This window comes from Rhinopithecus roxellana, chromosome 1, assembly GCF_007565055.1.
Source record: "Rhinopithecus roxellana isolate Shanxi Qingling chromosome 1, ASM756505v1, whole genome shotgun sequence".
Taxonomy (NCBI): Eukaryota; Metazoa; Chordata; class Mammalia; order Primates; family Cercopithecidae; genus Rhinopithecus; species Rhinopithecus roxellana.
The window spans coordinates 124,700,321-124,709,406 of record NC_044549.1 but is presented as its reverse complement, the minus strand read 5'-3'; positions in this window follow the sequence as shown (position 1 = coordinate 124,709,406).

Here is a 9,086-nt window from a genome sequence, read left to right as displayed (position 1 = left end):
CTACAGCACATCAGGCTGTGGGGCCCTAAGAGGGCACCTGCTTCAGGCCCCTGAGAATAGGAAGGAAATGTGGCCTGCCTAGGGTGACACAGGGAGGTAGGGCAGAATGGGAACTGGGGTGCAGGTCTCCTGATTCTAAGGTAGCTCCTCCATTCAAAACTCAGCAATAACCATCACTGTCACTTGTGGAACACTTCCTAGGTCCTAGCACTCAGCTCGTTTCTCAATTAAACAGTGATTAATCTCAGATCACAAATCTGAGGTTTGTAGAGGTCAGTCACTTGCCACATAGTTGATAAAAGGCAGAGCAAGGCCCGTAACCCAGATCTGACTCCAGAGATTTCTAATTTTTTTTTTTTTTTTGGTCGCCCAGGCTGGAGTGCAATGGTGTGATCTCAGCTCACTGCAGCCTCTGCCTCCTGGGTTCAAGTGATTTTCCTGCCTCAGCCGCCTGAGTAACTGGGATTACAGGTGTCCGCCACCATACCTGGCTAATTTTTGTATTTTTAGTAGAGACAAGCTTTCATCGTGTTGGCCAGGCTGGTCTCAAACTCCTGACCTTAGGTGATCCGCCTGCCTCGGCCTCCCAAAGTGCTGGGATTACAGATGTGAGCCACTGCATCCAGTCTAAAACACCATATTCTGAGCCAGACACAAGATGCGTGGACATTTGCAATAACACATCTGTACTGACTATATGTTGTGTTCAAGACACTCAGAATACTAAAAATGTAAAGGATCTCTGCCACCAATGAGCTTTCAGTCCAGAGAAGGAAGTACATGTGTAAGTAAAGTCAGTGTGATAGATGCTATGAAAGGCAAGGGTCATGATGCTGAGGGAACCCAAGAAAATCTGGGGGGATCTGGAAGGCCTCCCAAGTGAGGTGACATTTGAATGGATCCCAAGAAATGACTGTGAGCTTGCCTAACAAACTATGGGAAGGGAGGGTGCTCTAGGCAGAAGACACAGCACACACAAAGGCTGGGTGATGTGAAAGCAGGTGATGTTCCCACAAGACAGCAAGTCTGTCAAGGGGACTGGAGTGCAAGGGAGGTGAGGAGAGAGCATGGGCCCTTGGGACAAAGAGCCTGGAGATATCAGCAGAGGAGGAACTGTACTATAAAGGACTTTGTATGCCAAGCCAAGGAGTTTAGATTTTATCCCATAAGCAATGGAGAATATCACAGGTTGTTAAGCAGACGATGACTCAACTAAGTTATTTTAGAGGGGTCCCTGATGGGCAGCTGGGGTCCTAGCAATCTGGAACAGGAGGATGCAGAGATAGGGGGACCTGTTGGGAGGCAGTGGGTGATGGAGAGAAGCCCAGAGTCAAGGAAAACCAGCAGCTTTGAGGGGCTTTGGCTGTGCATGGGAGGGAAAGGTTGAGGCATAGCCCAAGCATGGAGTGGATAGTGAATCTACCCACCCACATTAGGGAGGCACAGTTCTGAGGACGGACCACACGATGCCCAGGAGAATCCACTGGAGAACTAACCGGAAGACCTGCCCCAGAGTGAGTCAGATCATTCCCTCCTCCCAACTCCCATGGCGTTAGGCTGCTGTCATTGAAACCTACCACCTTCACCAGCCCAGCCAACATGGTGAAACCGCATCACTACTAAAAATAGAAAAATTGGACAGGCATGGCGGTGCACACCTGTAATCCCAGCTACTCGGGAGGCTAGGGCATCAGAATCACTTGAACCCAGGAGGCAGAGGTTGCAGTGATCTGAGATGGTGCCATTGCACTCCAGCCTGGACAACAGAGCAAGACTCTGTCTCAAAAAAAAAAAAAAAAAAAAAAAAAAAAAAGCCGGACACAGTGGCTCACGCCTGTAATCCCAGCACTTTGGGAGGCTGAAGTGGACAGATCACAAGGTTAGGAGTTCAAGACCAGCCTGACCAACATGGTGAAACCCCATCTCTACTAAAGATACAAAAAAAAAAAATTAGCCAGGCGTGGTGGCAGGCACCTGTAATCCTAGCTACTCAGGAGGCTGAGGCAAAAGAATCACTTGAACCCGGGAGGTGGAGGTTGCAGTGAGCTGAGATTGCAGCCAGTGTACTCCAGCCTGGGCGACAGAGTGAGATTCCGTCAAAAAAAGAAAGAGGAAAGGAAAGGAGGGGAGGGGAGGGGAAGGGAGGGAGGGAGGAAGTGGGCAGAGGGGAGGGGAGGGGAGGGAAGGGGAGGGGAGGGGAGAGGAGAGGAGAGGAGAGGAACCTACCACCTTCCGCCTTGTGGTGTGGCTATTTGGGGATTTGGGTAACTAGAATCATCCATCATCTGCAGCATCACCACTCACCAAGTACCACACTCTGCTCAATGCTTGCTATAATTATCACTTACTCTTGATATTACTATCCTAGACTCTGAAAGGTAAGGCAACTTTCCTAAGAACACACAGCTAGTGAATGACAGCTGGGATCCCAATGTAGGTCTGTCCAACTCCAAAGCTGAAACTTTTTTTTTTTGAGACAGGGTCTGGCTCTGTTGCCCAGGCTGGAGTGCAGTGGCATGATCTTGGCTCACCGCAACCTCAGCCTTCCAGGCTCAAACAATCCTCCCACCTCAGCCTCCCGAGTAGTTGGGACCACAGGTGTGCACCCACCACACCTGGCTAATTTTTGTATTTTTAGTAGAGACAGGCTTTTTGCCATGTTGCCCAGGCTGATCTCAAACTCCTGAGCTTGAGTGATGTACCCGTCTCAGCTTCCCAAAGTTCTGGGATTACAGGCGTGAGCCACCTCACCCAGCCCAAAGCTGAAACTCTTAACCACTCCTTTGTTTGACTTCACAGAATTCTAACATAGGAAGAGATGCTAGAAATAATCTACACCAACCTTCTTATTTTTCAGGAGTGGAAACTGAAGTCCAGAGAAGCCAAGTGACCAGGCCAGGCACTCGGCAGTCCTCTCTTTGCTGTGGGATCCTCAGTGCTTCATAGGCACGTGCCAACACAGTATGGACCCAAGCCCAGGGCTGGTACGTGTGAGCAGAATAAATGTTAGTTCTCTGCTCTTAAAAAAAAAAAAAAAAAAAAAAAAATCAAACACAAAGTCCTGCTCTATTGCCCAGGCTAGAGCACAGTGACATGATTATACTCACTGCAGACTTGAACTCCTGGGATCAAGCAATCCTTCCACCTCAGCCTCCAGAGTAGGTAGGACTACAGGTGCACACCACCCTGCCTGACCTTCTACTTCTTATTTTATTTTATTTTATTTTAAAGACAGGGTCTCACTCTGTCACCTAGATTGGAGTGCAGTGGCAGCATCTAGACTCACTGCAGCCTTAACTCCTCCTGGGCTCAACTGATCCTCCCACCTCAGCCTCCCAAGTAGCTGGGCCCAAGCCTCCCAAGTAGCTGGGCCCATAGGCACATGCCACCATGCCCATCTTTTTTTTTTTTTTTTTTTTTTTTTTTTTTTTTTTTTTTTTTTTTTTTTTTTTGGTAGAGATAGGGTCTACCAATATCACCCAGGCTAGTCTAGAACTCCTGGGCTCAAGCAATCCACTCCCCTCAGCCTCCCAAACTGCTGGGATTACAGGCGTGAGCTACCGCACCCAGTCTCTTTATGCTCATGGATATGCCTCCATCAAACCTCACATTTTGCCTCACACAGAGTAGGTGCTCAATAAACACTGAATGCCTGAAAGGGCACCCCTTGTGCCTGTCTCTGTGAGAATGGTTGGAACATCAGAGGCCACTAGGTGGAACCAAATGTCCAGTGATGGTAGTTAAGGTCCCGGCCTCAGCCCTTCACACCATCTGATCCTAACCCATCCCACTCTGCCCAGGTCCTGCCCACAGACCTTCTGGGGCTGTCTGAGGAGGCCATCTGAAAAGAGGTGATAGGGGACAGGGTGGGTTCCCAGGGGCTGAGACTAAAGGGATGGGGGATGTGCCTACTCTTCCCCTCCACCCCCCTGGAGGGTGCCCAGCATGGGTCCCCCAAAAGCACTTTTCTCCTACCCCTAGTTCTACTTTAGGAAGATTCCTCTCTCTGGACCAAGCTGGAGCCATCTCCCCTATTCAGAAGCATGCCAGGCAGAGATGGAAGGCTTTCCTAGCCCTTGGGAGTGTCTCTCCATGATCCCAGGAATTCCCTATTCCTCTCCCTGGGAGTTTCCCCAGTGCTGCCTACAGAAAAGGTATTTAGTTGGGGCCGGGTGTGGTAGCTCACGCCTATAATCCCAGCACTTTGGGAGGCGGAGGTGGGTGGATCACGAGGTCAGGAGTTCAAGACCAGCCTGACCAACATGGTGAAACCCTGTCTCTACTAAAAACACAAAAATTAGCTGGGCATGGTGGTGCACACCTGTAATCCCAGCTACTCAGGAGACTGAGGCAGAAGAATCACTTGAGCCTGGGAGGCAGAGGCTGCAGTGAGCCGAGATTGCGCCACTACACTCTGGCCTGGGCTACTACACTCCAGCCTGGGCTACAGAACGAGATTCCGTCTCAAAAAAAAAAAAAGAAAAAAAAAGAAAAGGTACTTAGTTGGAACTGGGTGGGAAGGAAGCACTGAGGTGGCACTGAGGGTATCTGAGCTAGGTGTGGAAGTGCCACCCATGAAAAAAATGAGAGAGTGTTGTACTGAGCAGATTCCATGTGCCATGCATTCTCCAGCCAAGAGCACACTCTGGAATCAGACTGCCTGGGTTTAATTCCTGGCTCTGTCATTTACTAGCTGTGTATGTGACTTTGGTCAAGTATGTAACCTCTGTCCCTCAGTTGCCTCATCTGTAACGTGAAGATAATAACAGACTTGTTGTGAAGAGTAAGATTAAATGCTGGGTGTAGTGGCTGTCCCCTCCCAGCACTTTGGGAGGCTGAGGCGGGAGGCTCACTTGAGCTCAGGAGTACAGACCAGCCTGGGCAACATGGCAAGACCCTGTGTCTACAAAAAATACAAAACTTAGCTGGGCATGGTGGTGCATGCCTATAGTCCCAGCTACTTAGGAGACTGAGGTGGGAGGATCACCTGAGCCCAGGAGATCCAGGCTGCAGTGAGCCATGATTGTGCCACTGCACTCCAGCCTGGGTGACAGAGCAAGATTCTACCTCAAAATAGATAAATAAATAAGATGAAATTATGCCAGGCGTGGTGGCATACACCTGTAGCCCCAGCTACTTGAGAGGCTGAGGCAGGAGGATCCCTTAAGGCCAGTAGTTCAAGACTGTACTGTGCTGTGATCTCGCCTGTGAATAGCCACTGCACTCCAGCCTAGGCAACATGGCAAGACACTATCTAAAAAAAAAAAAAAAAAAAAAAAAGGCCAGGCATGGTGGCTCACGCCTGTAATCCCAGCACTTTGGGAGGCCAAGGCAGGCAGATCACAAGGTCAAGAGATTGAGACTATCCTGGCTAACACGGTGAAAACCCATTTCTACTAAAAATACAAAAAATTAGCCGGGTGTGGTGACGGGTGTCCTGTGGTTCCAGCTACTCGGGAGGCTGAGGCAGGAGAATGGTGCGAACCCAGGAGGTGGAGGTTGCAGTGAGCCGAGATCGCACCACTGCACTCCAGCTTGGGTGACAGAGCGAGACTCTGTCTCAAAAAAAAAAAAAAATTAACTGGGAATAGTGGCACATGCCTGTAGTCCCAGCTACTTAGAAGACTGAGAAAGGAGAATCACTTGAACCTGGGAGGTGGAGGTTGCAGCAAGCCTAGATCACGCTACTGCATACCAGCCTGGGTGACAGCAAAAGACTCAGTCTCAAAAAAAAAAAAAAAATTAAATGAGTTTATCTATGTAAGTCATTGGAATAATATCTGGCATATGATAAGCACTATATACATGTTAGCTACTGGCTAGAATTAATTCATTGATTCTCACAGCAACCTTATGAGATAGGGTACGGGTACTATTATTATATATTATTATATATCTACCCATTTTACAGATTTGGAAATTGAACAAGCAGAAGGCAGCCAAAGAAGCAGAGAGGCAAATTCTGAGACAAGTTCTTTCCCCTGCCCGGGTTCCAGTTCTGAATAGGAACATGAGTCTGGCCTATACTGAACACGGACTAAGGCTAGGGGAAGCATAGACAGTCTGACCCCACCAGATCTCACTGTGTCATTCTCCTCCAAGCTCTGGGCCCCTGCCCCAAATGGCACTTGGGTCCTGCTCTAGGGAACAGGTGAAGGACCACTAGTGGGAAAATATGCTTCTAAAAATCAGGAGACTTGGTACGGAGTCCCAACTCTGCTACTAACTAGCCCTGTGATTTCAGGAATAGGTCAGTCACTCAGTTTGAAAATATTTGTTGAGCACCTACTATGTGCCAGGCATCATCCTAGACATTTGGGAAACAGAGTGAACAACATAGCATGGCCTCCACCCTCATGAAATTCACATTCGAAGCCGGGCGCAGTGGCTCACACCTGTAATCCCAGCACTTTGGGAGGCCGAGGCGGGCGGATCATGAGATCAGGAGATTGAGACCATTCTGGCCAACATGGTGAAACCCTGTCTCTACTAAAAATACAAAAATTAGCCGGGCGTAGTGGCGGGTGCCTGTAATCCCAGCTACGTGGGAGGCTGAGGCAGGAGAATTGCTTGAACCTGGGAAGTGGAGGTTGCAGCGAGCTGAGATCGCACCACTGCACTAAAGCCTGGCGACAGAGCGAGACTCCATCTCAAAAAAATAAATAAATAAGGAATTAACATTTGAGGCTGGGCACAGTGGCTCACGCTTGTAATCCTAGCACTTTGGGAGGCCTGAAGTAAGGAGTTTGAGACCAGCCTGGCCAACATGGTGAAACCCCATCTCTACTAAAAATTAGCCGGGTGTGGTGGTGCATGCCTGTTTTCCCAGCTACTCGGGAGGCTGAGGCAGGATAATCACTTGAACCCAGGAGGCAGAGGTTGCCGTGAGCCAAGATCATGCCATTCCACTCCAGCCTGTGGTACAGAGTGAGACTCTGTCTCAAAAAAAAAAAAGAAAAGAAATTCACATTCAAGTGAACGAGGCAGCCACTGAAAAAGCCAAATTCCAAGTAATATAGCTATAAATTGTGATGAAGTCATAAGATCATGAGACCTCTCTGTCCTTCCAGTTTCCCCTCAGTAAAAGGTAAGGGGTATTCTCCTGGGCCTTAAGTCCCCCCAAGCATGCTATGGTAATAAAATGCAGTCATTGCGAAGGCATTTTAAAAGGTAATGTGGACTGCTAAGACACTGTAAGTCAGTGGGTTTTGATTGGATCATCAGGGTCAGAAACACCTGGAAACTGATTTGAAATGCACATTCTCAAGCCCCACCCTAGACGTGCTAGATCAGAAACAGGGTGGGCCCAGCTTCTAGTTGTTTTCTAGCAAGTCCTCCAGGATTCTGATGAAGGCTAGAGTTTGAGAACTACTATACTAGGCATTCCCGTTGCATTCAAATGGTAGGGGGTGGAGGTGGGAGGATGCTTGTAGGAGGGGACAGGGGGAGAAACCTGTGCCCCTGGAGCTCCTAGATCAGGAAGTCACTGAACCTCTGGTGAGCAGGTCCTGTGTCTGCTTATCTTGGTCCTCAGTGCCTGGCATTCAATAGATGCTTGATACACCTGTTTCCAGAAAAAAAAAAAAGTAAATAGTAAGTAGAAACAAAAAACTGCTCAAAAATCCTACTTGTTATAAGATGCCAAAATCTCCTTAATAGAGGTGGGAGGAAACTTCTGGCTTCCTCAACAAAGGTAACATTTAACAACTTTCAAGTCCGGGTGACTCACTCCTGTAATCCCAGCACTTTGGAAGTCCGAGGTGGGCAGATCACCTGAGGTCAGGAGTTCAGCCTGACCGATATGTTGAAACCCATCTCTACTAAAAATTCAAAACTTAGCCAGATGTGGTGGCGGGCGCCTGTAGTTCCAGCTACTGGGGAGGCTGAGGCAGGAGAATCCCTTGAACCTTGGAGGAGGAGGTTGCAGTGAGCTGAGATTGTGCCACTGCACTCTAGCCTGGGTGACAGAGTGAGACAGAGTCTCGCTCTGTCGCCCAGGCTGGAATGCAGTGGCCAGGTCTCAGCTCACTGCAAGCTCCGCCTCCTGGGTTTACGCCATTCTCCTGCCTCAGCCTCCCGAGTAACTGGGACTACAGGCGCCCGCCACGTCGCCCGGCTAGTTTTTTGTATTTTGTTTTAGTAGAGATGGGGTTTCACTGTGTTAGCCAGGATGGTCTCGATCTCCTGACCTCGTGATCCGCCCGTCTCAGCCTCCCAAAGTGCTGGGATTACAGGCTTGAGCCACCGCATCCGGCCAAAAAAACTTTCAAGACAGTCAGTAGAAAGCCTTTCAACCATCTTCTGCTCCTGCCCCAAGATGCCCCTTTCCTCGAGGGGAAGAGGGTGTCGTCTTCTCACTGTGACTTTCCCCAGCCATGGCAGCTAGCTCCCTGCATGCAATGTTCCAAGCACATCTCACCATCTTTCCTCCCTGGCCTACAGCACAGCTAAGGCAAGGCTGGAATGTTCAGATGCAATGAAATCCTCAAGGATGCTAAAGAGAGATACAAGCATAGTTAGTTACAAGGAGTCCAGGGATCCAGCTGACAAGGCGTGATTCTACCTCCCAGATCCCAGAGCCCCTCTATGATATCTCCTAGCTGGCACCCAGTGCTAGGAGCTCTCTATAAACATCTACTCTCTTCCAAGTCCACACCAAGAGATGGGTGGAGAGAGGTCCTCTTCTATTTACTAGAACTGCTCTCTAGGTTAGTTTCTCAGTAAGGACCTTTCATTATCAGAATAACTACAGGCAGGGACTGGCCTCTCAGGGCCCAACTGGCTGCCCCGTCAGAAAAGGAAAAAAAAAAAAAAAAAAAAAAAAAAAAACAAACCCAAGCATTTATAAGACACATACTGGCTGTGGGAGGAGAGAAAGCCAGGTTGTTATTATTTAACAAATGTGTACTGAAAGCCTTTCATGTGGCAGAAACATCGGTGCTACCCAGAAACATCTGTTATTAACCCCTCCTTTGACAGCTCACTACTTTCAAGATAGCCCTTTCCAGTGTTTAGATGACTGTTGTCATGCAGAACTTGCTCCCTTATCAGAAATGTGACTCAAGGAAAATCCACCCATTGTTTCT